Source organism: Panthera tigris, chromosome A1 (genome assembly GCF_018350195.1).
Source record: "Panthera tigris isolate Pti1 chromosome A1, P.tigris_Pti1_mat1.1, whole genome shotgun sequence".
Lineage (NCBI taxonomy): Eukaryota > Metazoa > Chordata > Mammalia > Carnivora > Felidae > Panthera > Panthera tigris.
The window spans coordinates 105,496,002-105,517,551 of record NC_056660.1 but is presented as its reverse complement, the minus strand read 5'-3'; the positions used below and the strand labels follow the sequence as shown (position 1 = coordinate 105,517,551).

At 37.1% G+C, this 21,550-nt stretch overlaps 1 protein-coding gene across 1 annotated transcript in view; it reads left to right on the top strand.

Moving 5' to 3' along the window:
* FBN2 (fibrillin 2) overlaps window positions 1-21,550 on the top strand; it is a 255,813-nt gene that overhangs the window by 29,291 nt on the left and 204,972 nt on the right. The gene's annotated exons all lie outside the window — the stretch shown is intronic.

Below are 21,550 nucleotides of genomic sequence, written 5' to 3'. Positions count from 1 at the left end.
TAAATGTGAATGGTCTCAACATCCATTGAAAAGGCAGAGATTGTTATCATAAAAAAACTTATTATGTATTGCCTGTAAGAAATCTATTTTAAATAGGAGATGCTAATAGATTAAAAGCAAAAGGATTAAAAAAGAAATATCTAGCTAATACTAATCAAAAGAAAGCTGGAGTGGCCTCCTATCAAAGTAGATTCCAGAGCAAAGAACATCTGGCATGAAGGTCATTTCATAATAAGTAAGAAATCACTAAAGGGGATATAACAATTCTGAATGTTCACACACTTCATAACATGGCTTCAAAATACATGAATTAAAAGCTGGTGAAACTGCAAAGAGGAATAGACTAAACCACAGTTATGGCTGGAGATTTCAGCACCTCTCAATAATTGAGAGAAGCAGCTAAAGTTAATAAAGATATAGAAGACTTGAATATCACTGTCAACATACGCGATGAGTTTAATGTTTATGGAATACTCTGTTGTACAATAGCAGAGAATGTACATTCTTTTCAAGTGCATGTGGAACATGCAGCAAGATAGGTCATATTCTGAGTCATAAACCAGGTTTCAATAAATTACATGATGTGTGTTCTCATTCCAAAATGGAATTAAATCAGAATTCAATAACAGATTTCTGCAAAGTACTTTCAGTAATTGTGTAATTCATTTCTAACACCTATGGATCAAAGAAGAAATCAAAAGGGAAAATAGAAAGCATTTTGACTTGAATGAAAATAGAAACACAATATATCAAAATTTGTGGAATGCCTGTAACAGTAGTTAGTGGGAAATTTATAGCCATAAGAACTATATTAAGAAAAGAAAGGTTTCAAATAAGTGAACTCAGCTTCTTCATTAAAAAGTTAGAAGCAGAAGAGCTAATTAAACCAAAAATAAGCAGAAGAAAAAGAAATAATAAAGCCAAAGTGAAAATAAATAAAATACCAAACAAGAAAAGTAAGAAAATCACTGAAATTAAAAGCTAGCTCATTAAAAAGATCAACAACATATTAATAAGACTGTATCCACAATGATGAGAGAAAAGCAAAGACAGAAATGATCAGTATCAGGAATGTGAGAGGTGATATCACTACAGATTTCATTGATATTAAGTGGGTAAAGGAGACAATATCATGAAAAACTTTAAGCCAATAAAAACAAAGTGGACAATTTCTTTTTTTTTTTTAATTTTTTTTAACGTTTTATTTATTTTTGAGGCAGTGAGAGACAGAGCATGAACAGGGGAGGGTCAGAGAGAGGGAGACACAGAATCCGAAACAGGCTCCAGGCTCTGAGCTGTCAGCACAGAGCCCGACGCAGGGCTCGAACTCACGGACCAAGAGATCATGACCTGAGCCGAAGTCGGCTGCTTAACCAATTGAGCCACCCAAGTGCCCCCAGAGTGGACAATTTCTTAAAGGACAAATCAGTAAAGCTCACTCAAAAAGAAAGAAATAACACGAATATCCCTATATTGATTAAAGGCATTGAATCTGTAAAAGCCTTCTCATAAAGAAAATTCCTGACCTAGGTGGCTTCATTGGTGAATTCTACCAAACATTTAAGGAGGGAATAATGCCAATTGTATGCAGGCTTTTCTAGAAAACTGAACAGGAGTTAAAGCTTCCCACCTCATTCTGTGAGGTTGAATTACCTTGATACCCAAACCAGAAAAAGACATTTCAGGAAAAGAATATAACATACAAATATTTATCATGTTGTAAAGTTTCTCAGAATTTTAGCGATGTGTATCAACAAATACCTTGGAGGGTAATATAACAAATTGGGATTTATCCCAGGATATTAAAAAATAATCAGTGTAACTCACCATATGAACAGTTTTTTAAAATCCTATGGTAATCTAAATGGCTGCAGAGAAAAAAAAAAAAACAAAAAACAAAAAAACTTTTGACAAAATCTATTCCCCCAAACTGTCAACAAACTAGAAAAAATAAGAGAACTTCCTCAGTGTGATTAAAGGGCATTTCTAAAATGCCTGTAGCTGACCTTACACTTAATGATGAAAAGCAAATTCTTTTACCCTAATATCAGGAACAAAGCAGGGAGAGTCATTCTTGCCACCTCATTTGAACATTGTAGTATTTAGTTCTAGCAAGGGCAATAAGACAATAAAGATAAAAGTCCTAGAGATTGGAAGGAAAAAAGTAAAAACTTATAGATGACATCACAGTCTATGTAGAAAACAAGTTTAGCAAGATTGCAGAACACAAGATCAATTTACATAAGTCAGCTGTACTTCTTTACCAGCCATCAACTGAAAATCCAATTTGAAAGCGATACCATGTGCAGTACCATTCATAAATAATTAAATTCTCAGGGCTAATTATGAGAAAAAAATGTATAAGATTTGTATACTGAAAACTATAGGACATTGCTAAGCAAAATTAATGAAGACATAAATAAATGGAAAGATATCCTTTGTATATGGATTGGAATACTCACTATTGTGGGATGCCTCTTTTCCCCAAATTAATTTGTTAGATTCAACACAGTTCTGATAAAAATGACAAGAGAATTTTGGAGAAATTGAGAGAGTGATTATAAAATTCATATGAAAATGCAAAGAACCTAGGAAAGTCAAAATACATTTGAGAAAGAACACAGGATTTCAAGTTTATTATCCAGCTATAGTAATCAAGAGAGTTTGGATAAAGATAGACAAATGGAGAACCCCCAAGCATACCCATAAATACGACAAAGTTGCAGGTAAGTTTTTGGAGTCTTTTTAATAAATAGTGCAGGAACAATTGGATATCCATATGCTGCAAACAAATTAACTTTTGATCCATACCTCCCACTAATTATAAAACCTAAGGTAAAATGAATCATAGAGCTAAATGTGAAACCTAAAGCAATAAAACCTCTAGAGGAAAACACAAGATCTTTATCAGTTTGGGTTAGGCACAAATCATTAACATACCACCAGAAGAATGACACCCCCCCCCAAAAAAAAAGAGAAATCAATGAATTGCATTTCATCAAAATTAAAAAACTCTAGTCTTTAAAGATATTGTTAAGAGAATACGAAGTCAAACAATCAAGTAGTAAAGATAATTTGTTAATCATATGTCTGATAAAGGACTTGGGTGTGGAATAATATATAAAGAATTCTCCAAACTCAATAGTAAGAAAAGAAAGCACCCAATTAGAAAAATTGGCAAAGATTTGTGGAGACGCTTAATTGCAAGCAGAGATAAATGAATGACAAACACATAAAAATAAGTTTAACATCATAGTCATTAGGGAAACAAATTCTGGGGCACCTGGGTGGCTTAGTCAGTTAAGCATCCAAATTTGGCTCACATCAGGATATCATGGTTGGTTGGTTCGAGCTCCATGTCAGGCTCTATGCTGACAGCTCAGAGCCTGGAGTCCGCTTCAGATTCTGTGTCTCTCTCTCTTTCTGCCCCTCCCCTGCTCGCACTTTGTCACTTTCGCAAGTAAGCATTAAAAAAAATTCAGTGTGATATTACTGTCACTATGTTGGAACTTTCACATATTGCTGGTAAGAATGTAAATGGTACAACTACTTTGGAAACAGTTTGTCAGTTTCTTAAAAATGTAAACATATACCTATTATATGATGTAACTGTTCCAGTTATTTGCCCCCAGGTAAATGAAAGCATATATCCAAACAAAAACTTGAAGTCAAGGCTCATAACAATTTTATATGTAATAGCTCCCAAACTGGAAACAATCCAAATGTCTCTCAACAGGTGAATGGATAAGCAAGTTGTTGTATATTTATACAATGGGATACTTCTCAGGTATAAAAAGTAATGAACTACTGATGCATGCAGTATTGATAAACTTCAAAATATTTATGCTAAATGAGCGAAAGCACACAAAAAGGTACATTCTGTCTGAATTTATTTATATATAATTCTAGATAATTCAGACTTTTGTAACAAGTAGCAGACCAGTGATTGACAAGGGATGGAGAGGTGTGTGGATGGACAAGACGGAAGAATTTCAAGGAAGCTTTGGGCAATTTTGGGGGGGGCGAGTGATGTATGATCATTATGTAGGTTGTAGTGATGATTTCATGGGTTCATACTATATATAAAAACATGTATACTTAAAATATTTGCAGGGTAGTGTTTATCAGTTGTACATCAGTAAAGCCATTTAAAGAATTGAGCAATTTCAAAGTTATTGTTCAAACCAATTTAACTTTAGATTTTTAGATTAATGCCTCTGACCATGTATGCTTTATCCACTTGTAGAAAAATGGCATGTGTATTAAAATCTAAATTTAACACCTTTTACAGAACTAGTTGGTGCTGAACACTAATATGCAAAATGAATAAACCCCAGTGCATAACTTCCTGAAAGAAGTAATTGATATGTAGTAGGTAAGGTGGGGGAGTCTTGGGGAATAGAAACTATATGTCCAAAAAAGTGTGTTGATATTGTAATAAATATAATCCAGTCACCTCTTCCCTGGGGAGGATGCTTTCTCCCTCCACTGCTAGCATTAAACTCATGCTCACTTGCAATTAGGGATACAGTGAGGACACTTCCTGAATCATTCTACTTCCATCTTTGGGGGAACTTTATTTGGGGACTCTGAGAAAGCAGTGTCAATAATTATTGTCTCCATAATCTGCGTAGATGTCTCAAGGAGCAAGTGGCCAAGGAGACAGGAGATATCCTTAGATAAATAGTAGGAGTACATTTTTATTCCTTTTAGTCATAGCAACCACATCCTCTCAAGGAGCTAAGGACTAAATTTATGTTGAACAAAGTTATCACAGCACATCGAGAAGTTTTGTTTTGTTTTTTGGGTTTTTTTTTTTTTTTGCCTGCCTATTTTTGTTCATTCAGAGATTTTGTCTTTGCAAAGTTAGTGTGAAGTGTTTTCCAACATAAACTATTTTAAATTCACTTAAACATTGTACCAATCTCCCTTCAATATTGTTACTATTTTGGCTTAAAACTTTAAAACTGGATTAATATACTTGGGCCATCATTTCTTGATTTATTAACATTATACAGTTTCTGTTATCTCTCCACCATAAGGGAAGTATGTATATGTTGTATCCTTACTATTATTTTACCACACCTGTTGGTTGACTGGATTTTGTCATCAGAGCTTTTTCTAGGAAATGTTCATGAGTGCTTTCTCATTGTGTACATTGTCAACCTTGCCTTACACTTAAACTCTGACAGAAGTAGATATATATTGGGGACTTCTACTTTTCCCTTCTTATTTTTATAGATATCTAGTTATTTTCTGTCACTGAGTGTGCTATGAAGAAGTCTGAATCTAGCCTGATTTTTTTTTTCTCCTCGCTAATTTATTTGATGTTTTTTCCCCAGATACCTGAACAATTTGTACTGTGTGATTATATATATCATTTATTCTGTGTGAACTTTAGTGAAAGTGGTGTGATCATTTGAGCTGGACTCAAAGTGCCTTCCATTAATTTTAAGGAAATTTTCTTGTGTTATATCTTTGGATAGTTCTGCTACTTGGATAGGTTCACTACTTCAAGTGTATTAATTTTTTTATCAGACTTTTGAGCTGTTTGTTCTTTAATTGGTTCTGTAGTCATAATTCTTTTCTATCTGTGTCTCTTCTGTTTTTCTTTTTTAAATTAATTTAGTGTTTTTATAATTGAGTGAGATGTTTTTATTTTGTCTTTAGGTTTTTAACTTCTTTAGCTAAGTTTTCCTTTTATTGGATATTTCTGTTTCATCTAATAGCCTTTTTATTACTTATATAGCTCTTGACAGATTGTTCTTTAGTTCCAAGACATCATGCAATTATCTTGTTTCCTTGACTATACTTTTTTTCTTGTAAAGGAGTATTCTTGTTTTTTAATATGTTTTGTACCTTGTATAAATCATTATAGTATGTTATATAGTTCCTGACCCATTTCTTCTTGTCTCCTGCTTGCTAATTTAAATGGGCAGCTCTGTCCAAAACTTCTATTTGCACTAACTTGCTGTAGGTGAATTTTCCTTTTCTCCCTTCCCAATTACCTGAATTGTCTTCCTGTCTTAGCTTCTGTTTGAGAGCCAAGGATTTCAGGTGCTTTATGTTCTGAGCCCAAAAAAGGGTAAGAAGACTTGAGCTGGGATTTGGACATCTTTTGATTAAAGAGTCTGAGCTTTGAATGTTCTCAGGTTCTTCTTTGCATGTATTGTTCAGGATCACTCCATCTGGTCATGGCAGTATTCTCTTTTCAAAGAGGAGAATCCTGAAATTTAAAGTATTTCTCCCACTTCAGCTGAAGTCCACAGTGTCTGCCTTCAGAGAATCATGCTTGGCATTGAATTTCCTCATTTGCCCATCATTGTCCAGCAGCGGTCTCCTCCACCCCATAATGACAGGCGTTGGCTCAGCCTCTTGCTGTCTAAGAATGTTTTTTCCTTATGTTCTTTCTGCCTCCTCTTCTCCTATTGCATGCTGGGGATAATTGACCCTGTGTGGTAAGGATCAACCTGTCTTCACTGTCTGGTATTTTCCCATCTGGTAGAGATCACCACCTCTGGTCCTCTCTGTTTTTCTGCTTTCTGATGAGTTGCTCTGTTGCCAGGTAGTGACGTTTATTCTTCATGTTTTCCCTGATTTCTCCATAAGCTGAACTCTCACTCAGCTTTCCGGGGGAAATCAATGAGACTTCTCAGGATTTTAATGAATCATTCTCATTCCATGTGTGATGTGAGGGAAAAGGGGTATGACCTTCTGTTTCATTCCTTGGCTGCTACTTTCAAATGCATTGCAGGATTTTGTGCTTGTATCCTATTTGGAGGGTCTGAGACTAATTTTTTTTTTGTTAGCTTTTACCTTTTTTTGTTGTTGTTTATATTATATTTGCTGTGCCTATTTATATTGACTGTGGGAAGGGGAGATTCTGTGGTATGGTTTCAGTCTCCAGTGTTTTCTAGGAAGTTGATACCACATTTAAATGTTTTTGACCTGAAATTATCTCAAGCCACACAGAAAGCCAGGTGTAGGGTCTTCTAATAGAAGATGATATAGTTTGGGATGTTGCAGTTATCATTTACAAGTAAGATTGTGGTAGTTTATTTAGTGCATATTACTAAACCAGGAAACACAAGGTCTATGAGTGTCTCATTTCTGTGGATTAAAGACTATGGTTCCCATGACCATACTTAATGTCATGGTTTAATGCATGCAAAATTCTTCCATATGGGCAGTGCTGAATGTTTGTGAATTCTTCATCTGATTTGGAAATAGCATACAAGGCACATTCCAAATCTTGAGCAAGATCATTTTCATCTTTTAAAAAAAAAAAGGGAATTATGTTCTGAATGTAACAGAGAGACTTTAATTAGAATTTAACAGGTTAACTGTGTAATGTTCTTCAGTCAATTCATTTCTTGATTGAAAAATGACATTGGGCTAGATCAGTGTTTACTTATTTTTCTTAGTCATAGAAATCACCCTTTTTTTTTTTTAATCAAAAATAATCCTCTGCTTTTCCTGTGGAGACTCAGATTTATTGCTCCGAATTCAAAGACTTTCACCATAGTTGCATATTATCACCAGGGAGCTTTTAAAAATCCTAACATGGAGACTTCACCTGAGATCAGTTTGTAAGAATCTTTGGAGCAGTAGGACCCATGCCCAAGCATCAGCTTTTTTTAAAGTCCCCACAAAAATTCCACTGTAACATGAATTTTGTGAAACACTAGTTTATCATGAAGTCCTTACAAAATATCCTGGACTTTTTTTATAGTTAGACAAATCTGAGGAATCATTTCTTAAAGTATCTTCAAAATTTTATCCATTAATTCAGTTGTTGTTACCTTTAGAGCCCTAAATGAAGCCATTCTGGATAAAATTTACTACTGGATTCTTTTGAACAGATTTATAATGTATTAAAATTCCATTATTAGAGTAGGCTTTGCTTCCCTCTGATGTGGCAAAATTGGATTTGAAAATAGTCAACTTTATCTTGTTTTTCTCCATGTCACATATTTTTAAATTCTGGTGACCTCAGTAAGAAGTGTACATTCCCTACCGTGGGCAAAACTGAACCAACAATGTTTAGAATGGCTTTAAATCTTGGCTTGGTTACTCTATGGAAAATTAAGTAATAATCCAAATATTCTCTTAAAATCGTATGTAGAAAACTGAACTTTTATTTAGTTTTTTTTTTAAAGACAAATCTCACTTGTTTGAAGCACCCGTATGACATCACATCTTGCTAAAGTTAAACCCTATAGCTTAGTCAATGATAACATTATAGTTTTGTAGATTATCATGCGATTATTCTAGTGTGGATTACAGTGAAATGTAGACAGAGGTATAACATTACATTTTTTTCATATAGTACTTTTCATATAATACTTTATAAACTTCCTCTTTTTAGAATAATTACTGGCATCCATAAGTATTCATTTCTCGCTACACAACTCGGTATCTCTTGTCGCTTATAACTCTGCAGAACTAAGTAAGTGTAGTTTCTCTGCATCTGAGTGAGAGCCAGAGGGATTCCATGTCTTTCTTTTAATTATTTCAGGAGTGATTTGTGAAGTAGGTGGTATCTGAAAAGCTGTTTGATAAACAGACAGTTTGGAGGGCTTTGCCAGAGCCAGCGAATACTGAACAGCATTTTTCAGGCACGTGGCCCTTCAGGAAAAAACCTTGAGCCAGAACCAAAACAGATGAAAGAGCCGCTGAGCAGAGAGTGCCAAAGGAGATGAGGAAGGTACGCTGGGGAGTCCCAGTGGAAAGTATTATATGCATTAATTAAACCCAGAACTCTGTGGGGAGATGTTTAAAGGCTTTTCTGCTTATTAGTTAAGTATGATCAGGAGTATATATGCGAGTTTGCAGAAGATCTGGCGAGACCTTCCAGTACCTTCCCCGTTCCCATGGGGCCAGGCAGGAACCACTTTGATGTGGTCATCCTCAGATTCGTGTGGGCCTCTTCCTGGAATTCCGAGGGGGAGGTACATGTGCTGTGCCCTCTGAATTTCCTTTAACGTATCTAACATGCTGTCTCCACTCTGGGCTTCTTACGTGGGTCCCTCCTGCCTCCGTCCGATTTTCACAGTACTCTCAAGGATGAAGGGATCAGACTTTGCTTTTGCTTTTCCTTTCTAACAGAACTCTCTTAAGTCTTACTGTCTTCCTCTGGATGCCATCTCTGTAGCCAGCTTGGTGCCGGATAAGTGCTAGAAAGGGAGAGATTGACCTAAGGATAAGGAGTTCTGAGTTATTTCACAGAGTGTATATACTGTCACATATGTAAAGAATTTGGTACCTTGCTTGGTACAAATCCCTAAGAAATATTTTGTAGGATTTAATTACTAGAATTATGAAACGAACGCATCCAGTCACTGAATTCAAACCTGTTTGGAGATTTTTGTGTTGTTTATTTCAAATATTACAGCACAGAGGATCTGGCAGTACTAGCTCTGCCCGTACCCTTAGCTCAGACTGTATTGTGGATTACCCCACCCGGGGACTACAGCCGCCCTGGGCTAGTACAGAGTGGTTCTGAATCGATTCGTTCAGTCTATCTTCACACCCATTAGGATGACAGTAAAGCAAAACCTTAAATAAAGGAATTACTTAACCAGTTAAGCACAGTAGGTAGTGATTCAGGGCATTTCTGAGAACTTTGAAGTGGACTCTAGGACCGTATACTTTAGTTTTCATTCATCTGAGGCTAGATTTATGGTGGTTACCAAACTGGGTCTATGAAATACAGCTCACGGTTCATAGTGGCCTAAGGAAATTTGGCTCACAAGGCTTTCAGGATTTGGGATTTCTTGGGTGTGATCATCCACAGCACGTTCATATGTGTCACATGTTAAATTCTCTTAAGCCTAGTCTTTGGCATTCTAGGTGTTGACATCCCACTGCCCTAGGAATCTTGGCTCTCAGGCTTACAATCACTCAAAGCCAAGAACCTCCTTCCCCACCTTATTTATATTTATTGAGGCATTTAGGAAAGGGTATCCCACAGTGTCCTAAAATGATTGCTTCATTTGCTCTTTTTCTTCTCTCTTTCATAGTATATTCTTTTTATTTATTTGCATGTCCTTTTATTTCTTTCAACAGTGTTTTGTAGTTTTCAGGGCATAAACTTTACATTTCTTATGTTAAATTTGTTCTTAGGTATTTTTTGATGCTATTGCAAATGGAATTGTTTTGTTTCATTTTTAAATGGTTTATTGCTAGTGTATAGAAATAAAATTGACTTTTTTTTTGTGTGTATAGATCTTATGTCCTGCAGCTTTGCAGGAGTTATTAATTCTAGTGTTTTTTAGTGGACAATTTAGGATTTTATATTTTTGTAAGATCATGTCATGTGCAAATAGTTTTCTTTCTTTTCAATATTTCAATAATCAATTCTCTCAATATTATGCCTTTCATTTCCTCCACAGCAGTGTCAAATAAAGCTATTAAGAGTAGACATTCTTGTCATATTCCTGATCTTTTTTTTTAAGATTATTTATTTTTGAGAGAGAGAGAGAGCACAAGTAGGGGAGAAGCAGAGAAAGAGGAGACAAAGAGTCCCAAGCAGCCTCCCCACTGTCAGTGCAGCACCTGATGAAGGGCTTGGACTCATGAACTGTGAGATCATGACCTGAGCTGAAGTTACAAGTCAGATGCTTAACTGACTGAGCCACCCAGGCACCCCAGTCGTATTCCTGATATTAAGGGCACCCAGCCTTTTACCATTAAGTATGGTGTAACTGGTTTTTTGTTTGTTTGTTTAGTTTTTTGTTTGTTTATTTTTTTCCGGTGGCCTTTATCTTTACTTTTTATTATAAAAGGATGACGAAAAATTCCCTTCCATTCCTAGTGGTTAAAGTGTTTTTACCATGAAAGAGTGTTGGATTTTGTCAAATGCTTTTTCTGTCTTAGATGATAAGGTTATTTTTATTGTTTATTTCATTGATGGTGGTGTATTACAGTGATTGATTTCCATATGTTGAACCAACCGTGCCTTCCTTGTGTAAATTTCACTTGGTCATAGCATGCAGTCCTTTTTATATGTTGCTAAACTCAGCTGGTATTTTTTATTGAGGGTTTTTGTGTTTCTATTCAGAAAGGATATTGGTCTGCGGTTGCCTTTTTCTTGTGATGTCTTTATTTGGTTTTGGTATCAGTAATAGTGGCTTCACAGAATAAGTTAAAAAGTGTTCCTACCTCTTAGGATTTTTGATAGAGTTTGTGGAAAATGGGCATTAATACTTAAATGTTTGGTAGAATTCACCAGTGAAGCCTGGGCCTGGGCTTTTCTTTATGCGTAGTTTTTTGATTACTAAGTCAACTCCTTTACCTGTTACAGGTCCAGTCAGACTTTCTAATTATTCTAGAGTAACTTTTGGCAGTTTGCGTATCTCAAGAAATTTTTCTATTTCATATATTTCATTTGTTGGCACACTGTTCATACTCCTAGTATTACTTTATAAGCGTTTTTTGTTTTGTTTTTTCTTTGTAGTATCAATTGTAATTCCCCCTTTTTAATTCTTGATGTTAGTAACTTGAATCTTTTCTTGGTCAGCCTCGCTAAAAGCTTGGCAATCTTATCTTTTCAAAGAACCAACTGTTGGTTTCATTGATTTTCTCCCTTAGTTTTTTCTCTTTTGTATTACATTAGTGTGTGCTCTGATCTTTCTTTATTCTTTCCTTTTTTTTTTTTTTTTTTTTTTGCTTGCTTTAGGTTTAATTTATGCTTCTTTTTCCAGGGTCTTAAGGCCTCCTGACCTCAACTGTTTCTTGTAAGTAGTTAGCTATTAAATGTATTGTGGGTTCCCTTAAATACAAGGACTTGTTTTTCTCCTGCTGATTTTAAGATTTTCTCTTTAAGGTTTTTACTGTGGATCTCTTTGCAGTTATACTACTAGGAGTTTGTTAAATTTCTCATAGGTATGGGTTAATAGTTTTCATCAAGGACAGAAAGTTTCTGCTATTAATTCTTTTAATATTGTTTTTCTGGTCTTTTCTCTCCTTTTCTGTTGGTACTTCCTTTATACCTATATTGGTGTGTTTAATGGTGTCACACATTTCTCTGAGGCTCTCTTCACTTTTCTTCATTCTTTTTTTTCCCCGTCTACTCTTCAAATTATATGGTTTCTACTGATCTCTCACCAAGTTCACAAGTTGTTCCTTTTGCCACTTCAAATCTATTCTTCCTCCCATCTAGAGAATGTTTCATTTCAGTTATTATAATCTCTAACTCTAGGTTTTCTCTTTGATTCTCTTTGATAATTTTTTGTTGATACTCTCTCTTCAGTGAGACATTATCCTCATACCTTGCTTTGCTTTGGGGTTTCGTTTTGGTTTTTGGAACATGTTTATAATGCTGTCTACAGTCTTTGTAAAGCCTGACATCTGAGTCCTCTCATGCCATTTCTGTTGCTTGCTTTTTGTTCCCTCTGGATATCATTGATTATGCTTTCCTGTGTCTTTCCAGGTCCTAAATAGTTTGTTGAAAACTGGACATTTAAGAGAATATACTGTCCCAGCTCTTGATATGTGCCCCCCAGGGGCTTGATGTTATTGTTTCCTTGCTTATTCAGTGACTTGTCTGAGTTCCCATAGCGAGGCCTGTTGCCCCTCTGATGTGAAGCCTCTGACGTTGCTCCTCAGAGGGCACAATCATAGGCGCATACAGACTCAGCCCCAGAGTGACCGTGCTGTAAGTGACCCTTACAGTGCTGTAAGCTGGGCTCCTTTTGACTGTCCTTCGTCTCTCAAGCTGTCAGCTTTTGTTGGCCTCACTCCAACTGTTAGGCTCCAGTAATTGCCTACTGATTGCTTTTTTTTTTTTTTTTTAAGCAGTGCCCTGGGGCATATGTTGCTCTACAATCCAGTCCAATTAAATTTAGGCCAATTTCCAGGAGTAGGTTTTGAGGTTCATTTTTTTAAAAATTTTTTAATGTGTTTCTGTTTTTTTTTTGTGTGTGGTTGTGGTTGTTTGTTTTGTTTTTGAGAGAGAGAGAGAGAGACAGAGAGAGAGAGACAGAACACAAGCTGGGTAGGGGCAGAGACAGAGGAAGACAGAATCCAAAGCAGGCTCCAGCCTGAGCTGTCAGCACAGAGCCTGATGCGGGGCTTGAGCTCACAAACTGCAAGATCATGACATGAGCTGAAGTCGGACGCTTAATTGACGGAGTCAGCCAGGCACCCCAAGGTTCATTTTTTAAGCTTTCTTCTGACGCCAGGAGGACTCTTAAATTGTCTCTCATTCAGGTTCCTTCTGATAAATTAGCTGGCCTGTGGTTTAGTGTATTCCCCTCCTGGAGCTACCCTTCCTGCTCTTAAGTTGCATACTATTCAAATCTCTGTTGTTTTCAACAGAGGTTTGAACTTACCCACTTTATCTGTTCTAAATAAGGTCAGTTCTTTTGAAGAGAGTTTCAGAACTGTCTGTTCTTATGGCCTCTCTCTCTCTCTGGACAAAATCTCTGAGCCACTGCTCTGGATTGGAGGTGGGGACGGTGGTCTGTCAGGGAGTGACATCTTATTTTATGAGTAGGATGCTGTGTGGGCTTCGTAGCCTCCGATCTGTTCACCTTGCCTCTCCTAGCATGGAGCTTCTGACCTCTCAGTATACAGGGGCATTGGTAATAAAGGGCCCAGTATTCTTTGCCTCCTGTACCTGGGTTAGAGTTTCCACCTCATGAGTGGAGTTGGGTGAAGAAAGGGGCTCCCCAGCCTGTCTGCCACACTATCTTGGAATTTAGCCTCTGCAACACGAATCTGAGGGCTGTGGTACTGGCAGCCTGCGCCGTCTGGAGAGATCCTGCAGCTCTTGACTGAGAGCTGAATGGGAGAGGGAGCCCCATTTGATTGACCATGTCTGTCTGTATTGGAGCTTGCATTCTACTCAACTGAGGCTTTGGGAAAGAGGAAGCAAAGTATGGCTCCGATGACACACACCCTTGCTCTTCTCTGCAAGACTAATGGGTTTTCTTGGATAACTTGTCTTTGTGTGCTGTATGCCCTTAGGGCAATATTCAGAGACTTAAAATACTCGGTTTTGAATATATCTTGTAACAGTTGTGGTTGTTTGCCTGGGGACCAGGTTAGTAGAGCTCTTTCACGCTGCCATTTTCTTCCCTGTGTTCTGTGTACAAAAATTTGTCCTGTTAATATTTTATATTCTGATTCATCAGCGTTCTTCCTTTATGACCCGGTGTTAAAGAAAGCATCTCTTTGTCCATCAAATATTGTTATTCCCTCTCTGATTCTTCCCTTGGGCCATTTCTCCCTTAGCTATGTCACTTCATCCCTCGGTTTTACTTTCCACCCGTTCCTCTGAGATCTCTGTCTTCAGCTTATACTGTGCGTCTCAGACCATATTTGCTTTTGTGTACTCAGCAGAATTGTTTACCCCACGGGTGTGGCATGTCTTTCACTGAAGCGGAGGCCCTTTCTCAGAACTCTGCTTTTGTCTCCATCTTCCTTTATGTCAGATAAAGTCGTCAGCATTCACCCTATCATCTAAGCTAAAAACCTCAGTGGGGATTCCTGATACCTTATCACTCCACCTCCACCCAGATCTGTCACTGAGTCCTGTCCACTCCACCCTTGAAATGTCACTGCATGCCACTCTTGAAAACAGTGTGGAGGTTCCTCAAAAAATTAAAAATAGAATTACTCAGCGACCCAGCAGTAACACTAGTAGGAATTTATCCAAGGGATACAGGAATGCTGCTTTATAGGGGCACATGCACCCCAATGTTTAACAGCAGTGTTATCAACAATAGCCAAATTATGGAAAGAGCCTAAATGTCCATCAACTGATGAATGAATAAAGAAGATGTGGTTTATACATACAACAGAATACTACTTGGCAATGAGAAAGAGTGAAGTCATGCGGTTTGCAGCAACGTGGATGGAACTGGAAGGTATTAAGCTGAGTGAAATAAGTCAGGCAGAGAAGGACAGATACTATATGTGTTCACTCATATGTGGATCTTGGGAAACTGAACAGAAGACCATGGGGGAAGAGAAGGGGGAAAAAAGTAGAAACAGAGAGGAAGGGAGGCAAACCATAAGAGACTCTCAAATACAGAGAACAAACTGAGGGTGGATGGTGGGGGGGGAGGGTAAGGGAGAGGGGAAAATGGGTGATGGGCATTGAGGAGGGCGCTTGTTGGGATGAGCACTGGGTGTTATGTATAAGCGATGAACATGGGAATCTACCCTAAAAACCAAGAGCACACTTTACACACTGTATGTTAGCCAATTTGACAATAAATTATATTAGAATAAATAAATAGGCAGAAAAAAAAAAAGAAACGTCACTCCAAATAAACACCCTTCTCTTCAGTATAATGCCACTGCTTTAGTTCAGGCCCCTTTCTCTTTCCTGGTCCTTTTCAACAGCCACCTTTATTTCAGTATCCTACAGCTTTCAGAGTTTATTTTCTTCTTCATCCTTCCCAGTTAAGGAATTTTCTAAGATACTCACGTAACCAAAAATTTTCATTGGCTTCCTCTTAGTATGTGGTAAAATCCCCATTTCTTAACTTGACATGGAAGGCCCTTTCTGTGTGATTGCACACCATTAGGTGTGATTGCACGTCTGAACCTTAGATTGTAGGAGGATCGTACTCTCTGGCGAGTCGTGAAACGGCCGTGACGCGGTGCATGGCCAGTGCGTCTCCAGTGCCTAAAACCTATCGAGTGCTCAGAAGTTGTTAGCAGTTACTATCACTATTGCCCTTTTGCCTTCATGTTGATCATTTCCTCCCCCTGCCTCTCCCCAGCACACACCCTACTCCTCCAGTATGGAGTGACTTTCTCTTCCAAAGGTACCTTCCGTTTTCACCCCGTGCCTTTGTATTACTGCTTTTCTGCCTGGATTTCCCACTACAGTGCTTCACGACTAGAACCAGTCATCCCACTTCATTCTCCCATTGTGCTTACTGTATACACAGCTGATGTTCGCCATTTCTGTATTTATCGGAGTGTTTGCCTTCACAGACCGTGAGCATGTCAAGGCCAGTCCTCGTGTTTTATTTGTCTTTGTATCCTCAGATCTCTAGTAATTAAGATGGTGAGGGGTGCCTGGGTGACTTAGTTAAGGGTCTGGCTCTTGATTTCGGTTTAGGTCATGGTCGCAGGCTTGTGAGATCAAGCCCTGCATTGGGCTCCACCCTGAACATGGAGCCTGTTTAAGATTCTCTCTCTCTCTCTCTCTCTCTCTCTCTCTCTCTCTCTCTCTCTCTCCCTCTCCCTCTCCCTCTCCCTCTCCCTCTCCCTCTCCCTCTAACCCTCCCCTGCTTGTGTGTGTTCTCTCTCTCTCTCTTCCTCAAAAAAATAAAAACTAAATAAAATGGTGAAATCCATGTACTACTCAGTTGGGGAAAATGTTTGTTTAATGTAAACTTATTTTTATTATTATTTTTTTTTTGTATTCTTTTTCATTGTAGTACCTTACACTGGACATTGTACGTTTTTACACTTCAATTTTATTTCAAAATGAAGTTTTGTCCAAACTACCTGTTTTTCTTATATACCAGTAGATAAATATTTATATATTTTAATGCAACCGTAGCCTTCTTTATTAAATATGGACTGAATGTCATGGAACCTCTTACACGTACCTATGTGACTAGATGTTCATATAGAACAGGTGTGATGTAATCCACAGGTCTCCTTGAATGCATTTATTACCTACATGGCTGATTTCTTTTTGACCTTTAGAAATAAGCAGCTCTTGGGCAATGAAAGAGGAAATGGTTCTTGGCTGAGTAAAAGTGTTTCCCCCTTTTAAATGAGGACATTTCAGGTTATGGTGGATGATAAAACTGTATTTAAGAAAAAAGCAAGAGGACTCCTGGCAGAAACAAAAATGAACTCATGGTAACATTTTCACTAAATAATTGCAGTTTGGGTGAGCATTTCTAATTTTGAAAAAATGAGCGGGAAGGCAAATGCCGTGTCATTTAGGCATGAATCTCAAACCCTTTAACTGATATTAGTGGGAGAGAAACTTTATGCAAGTTATAAAATAGTAACTTCATAAAATTGGTAGGTCAGAGATCAAACTCAAAAGATGATCATGCCATTATGATAAGCGGTGTGATAGAGTGGCTCAAAAAAAGGATTTTTTTTTTTAACTTGCATTGGAGGTGCCCAGGCGGCTCAGTTGGTTAAGTGTCAGACTCTTGATTTTCCGTCTCGTCATGATCTAAAGGCAGAGAGATCAAGCCCCACTTTTTTCTCCAAGCCAGGTGTGGTGGAGATTCTTTCTCTCTCTCTCTGTCTCTCTGCTCCTCCCACACTTGCGTATGCATGCGCTCTCTCTTTCCTTCGCTCTCAAAAAACAAACAAACTCACGTGAATTCCCTCAGTAGAATTTAAATATTAGAATAATCTTGGTTCAGGTTGAGAAAAAAACCGACCATCATTCAGAAGTGGCTTTTTCACCTTTAAAGTCGGTGGCAGGAGTGGCTAGGGTGGCTCAGTCAGTTAAGAGTCCGAGTTCAGCTCACCCTATGGGTTTGAGCTCGGCATTGGGCTCATAGTACAGAGCTTGTTTGGGATTCTCTCTCTCCTTTTCTCTGTGCCCCTCCCCCGTGTGTGTGTACTCTCTCTCAAAATAAATAAGTAAACAAACATTCTTTAAAAAGCAAGAATATTAATAAATAGTAGTAATATTTAGTAAGAATATTGTCTAAGACAACAGTAAGAATATTATCTATGAAATGCTTGGCAACATTGAGCCAATGCCATTAGGCTTGTAGCTTGTATTGGGCTATGGTAGCATTAATAACATAGTAGCCCTGGAAGTTTTCACTTGTTCTAGTTCCTGTATGGACAAAATGGGATTATTCCCTAAGCTCTGTTACCACTTGATCTTGCAAGGAAGCATGCCAGCAGTGCTCTTGCCAATAACCTGCCTTTGCTCTCAGTAAATCACAGTTATCTCCATTTGTATTAATGCCTCTGCATATCTTACAATGTCTTAAGAACACTTGGTTGCACTGCAGAAAAATAAATGTTTTCTCAAAAAATTCCAGTTATGCTTTAGAAAATAAATAGCTTGCTGTCCTTTTCAAAAGATTTAAACTTGTAAAAGACAGTTTTAAAACTAGTACAGACTGTGTTTATGTAAGCTATCTTAATTGCAACTAAAAGTTTTTGCTCTTTGTCTTTTTAACTCGAAATTGACAGCATGAGTTTCTCTCTGTTAAACTCATTTATCATCTACTCTGAATATAAGGTGTAATCCTCATCAGTTTCATAATCGAAGCCACTGCCTGTGGTGAAGGTTTTTCTGCGTATTGGATCAGATAACAATTATGGAAATAGATTCGCAAAAACTCAGGATCACTTCATACTTACAAGGAAAATACATTTCAAGATGTTTGTGTCACCTGTGGTTGAGGAATTAATGAGTAAACTATTTGCTTTTCATAGAAGCCATTACTCCATTAAGTAGAAAAATTGCTATTGTTTCTATATTTGTTACTGCTAATACTAAATTGTATACCTGGACCTAAATTGGTGAAGTTAGAGATGAAGTGTATCCCTGGGTACATCAACCCAGGTGATCGTACATGTATTACTGTCTATACTTACTGTCTCAGCCTAGGCATTGATATTTCTACTCCAGTAGAACATCAAGTAGTACATCAAGTATTTTCAAGTATGAAGGAGTAAACTCTTGTTTTTCAGTTTCTGTTTGAATAGGTTATGGAATTTTAAGAAATGGGTGGAGATTTTTATTATTCTTCTGCTTTGGTTCTTTTTGCATTTGCTATGGTTTCCATGATTCATCCTAGGAGTGTTGATTTTGCCTTCAGTAATGCCAGTGAATTCCCATGACCAACAGTTCCTTTTTCATAAGCCTTTCTCACCATACGTATGGCTTACATACATTGAAATAAAGTTGGTATGAAATCGGTCAGTTTTCCTTCCTAATATTTTATGTGGGTATGGCTCTAATGCCATATAATCCCCATAATAAAATTACTTTTTTATAATGATTTTTTGACAATAAAATAATGTATGTTCCTTGTACAATACTCAGAAAATGGTGATCATAAAATGTTATTGGAGTCATGTTTAAATTATGTTATGATAATCAGCTATCTTACTTAGAACCAATGTCACTAAATTGGTATAAGGAAGCTAATACATGATGGCCTTGAGATTAGAAAACAGACCTGTGTGACTCCCAAGCCTGCTCTTATGTACTATACCGCTGTTTTATACTGTGTTATTCTGCATATCATGCATTATAACTTAGCGCACACGCACGCGCTCGCGCACACACACACACACACACACACACACACACCCTCTGTCTTTCTCTCTTTCTCTCACTTTTTACACTGCTGTATTGCTTTGAACATAGTTCCTGACCTCTAAGAACCTGTTTCTTCCTGTGTGCATTGAGTATAATAATTGCATCTACCTCACTATAAGAAGTAAAGAAATTCACAAAGCAGTTAGAGAAGTGCCTGATGCATGTTGAGTCCTTTGTAGTTATTTCTAATACTTTTATTATTATAAAGAAGAAATATTTTCCTTTTAAATCTTTTCCTTTCCCTTTTAAAATAAATCTCTTCCTTTTCATTCATGATTACATGGCATGGATAACAAACAGGTTTATTAGAAAGCGAGGGTTTTTAACTTCATTATGGTGTAGAGGCATGCATTGATTAAACATTTCTTAAATAGAATAGAAAGAAAAAAATGTTGCAAATGAGAGGTATGAAAATAAGAGATGAAAGACACAGAAAAGAGAAAAAAAAATGAAACCAGAAGAAAATATAGCTAAATGATTTCTGTAAGAACAAATATTCCAAAGAAAATGTGATCAGAGGTTTTGTAGGCTCTCTCAGTCAATTTTTCTTAATGAGTAGGAATCTAAGCTACGTTGCCGTAGTTATGATTGCTGTTGTTGACTCTGATCTAGCATGATTGTATGGAAATACTCATCTTTACTACAGTTAGCCTAAAGTTTGCTTTGTAGCACTGGCATTTTGCCTTGTTTGAAGGTAGATCTTGAAATGTTACTGAGCCGAGCCCTCAGACACGTGAACCTACACCACAACTCCTATGATAGAGTGCCACTCACCAACAATCCATGGTTGATATACAGTCATTGGCAGAAGGATGGCAACTGACAAAGATTGTTAGTGCAGCAACCATTTTTACCTTATACCTTGGCTGTTGAACGAGAAGATTTAGAACTCCAGTGAATGCCAACTCTTAATTCATTTTTGTAAGAGATTCTTGAGTCTGGGTTTATTGAAGCATGAACTCCTAAGGTTTTATCCTGGCAACACAAGATATGTGGAAAATGAAATAGTCATAAATATGACTGAAACATTTATTAAATTGCCAGTAGGAAAGTAAGGACTTTAGCTTAATATATGTGCTCTTTACAATTTCAATAAAATGTCATCTTTATAACTTTTATGACCTTTTGTCTGTGGAGTAAATTTAAGTCTACACCCTGTTTACATGAATTGTGTGTGAGTTTATCTGAAATCCTTTTTTTTAAATGACAAATATGAAATCCCCTGTAACTAATGTGGTCTAAATGGAAGCATTTGTGTCCCAGATGTAAAATACTTAGTTTGTGTGTCATATGACGTTCAGATTTAGAACTTTTATATGTGTTTTGAGAAATTACTGTGCATTTTAACTCTTTATCATCACTGGAATTTCTTGCACAAGCATGTTAACTGTGTATCAAAATTTGTAAAGTATGGAAGTGAAACATTCATTCCTCGACAAATATTTACTAAGAAGATATCATCTGCTGGTTGCTCTGTGAGTACTAAGGAAACCACTATAACTGAGGCACTTGAAATCTGCTTTGTATGGTGTTCATAATCTGTTCAGGAAAATTTAAAACAAAGAAACAATGCATTTTAGAAATATATATATTATGACACATGCTCTGAAGGAAACAAAGAGGTTTCTGAGATAATGGATTAGAGGGATTTTAAATGACGGTTTAAGAAATTCCTCTCCCAAGAGATGCCTTTTAATGTCAGACCTTGTATTAGTCAAGATGGTGTAGGGTATGCTGTTGTAGCGACTAACCATGAAATCACTGTGGTTTGTCTACTTAATTAAACAGAGGTTACTTTTCATTTTACATGACCAAGTATCCAGTGTGAGTTGTCAGGGGAATTTTATTCGTCGTGGTTACTCAGATTCAGAGTAAAGGACTCTCCATCTTAACACACACCTCCCTGGTCACCAAAGCAAAGAAGGAGGATATAGTTACTTGCACACCGGCGTTTGAAGATTTTTGCCTGGAAATGACATCTGTTCTCATATGATTAGCCACAAAAAAAAAAGTTATAGGACAGGGCTATGTGTAATTTTAAAGAAGTCAGGCATGTACAGTTTTCCATGTGCCTGAAAAGAAAGGAAAAAAATGGATATTGATGAGCAACCCTAATGACTTGTGCAGGCCTGAAGGATGAGATGGAACCAGCCCTTTTCAGAATTGGAGAAATAAAGTTCCTTGTAAAGGAGAATGCATAGGAAAATTCCCTAAGAGAGAGGTGAATGGGCTTTGAAGACATGAGAAAACAATTTGCCTGGA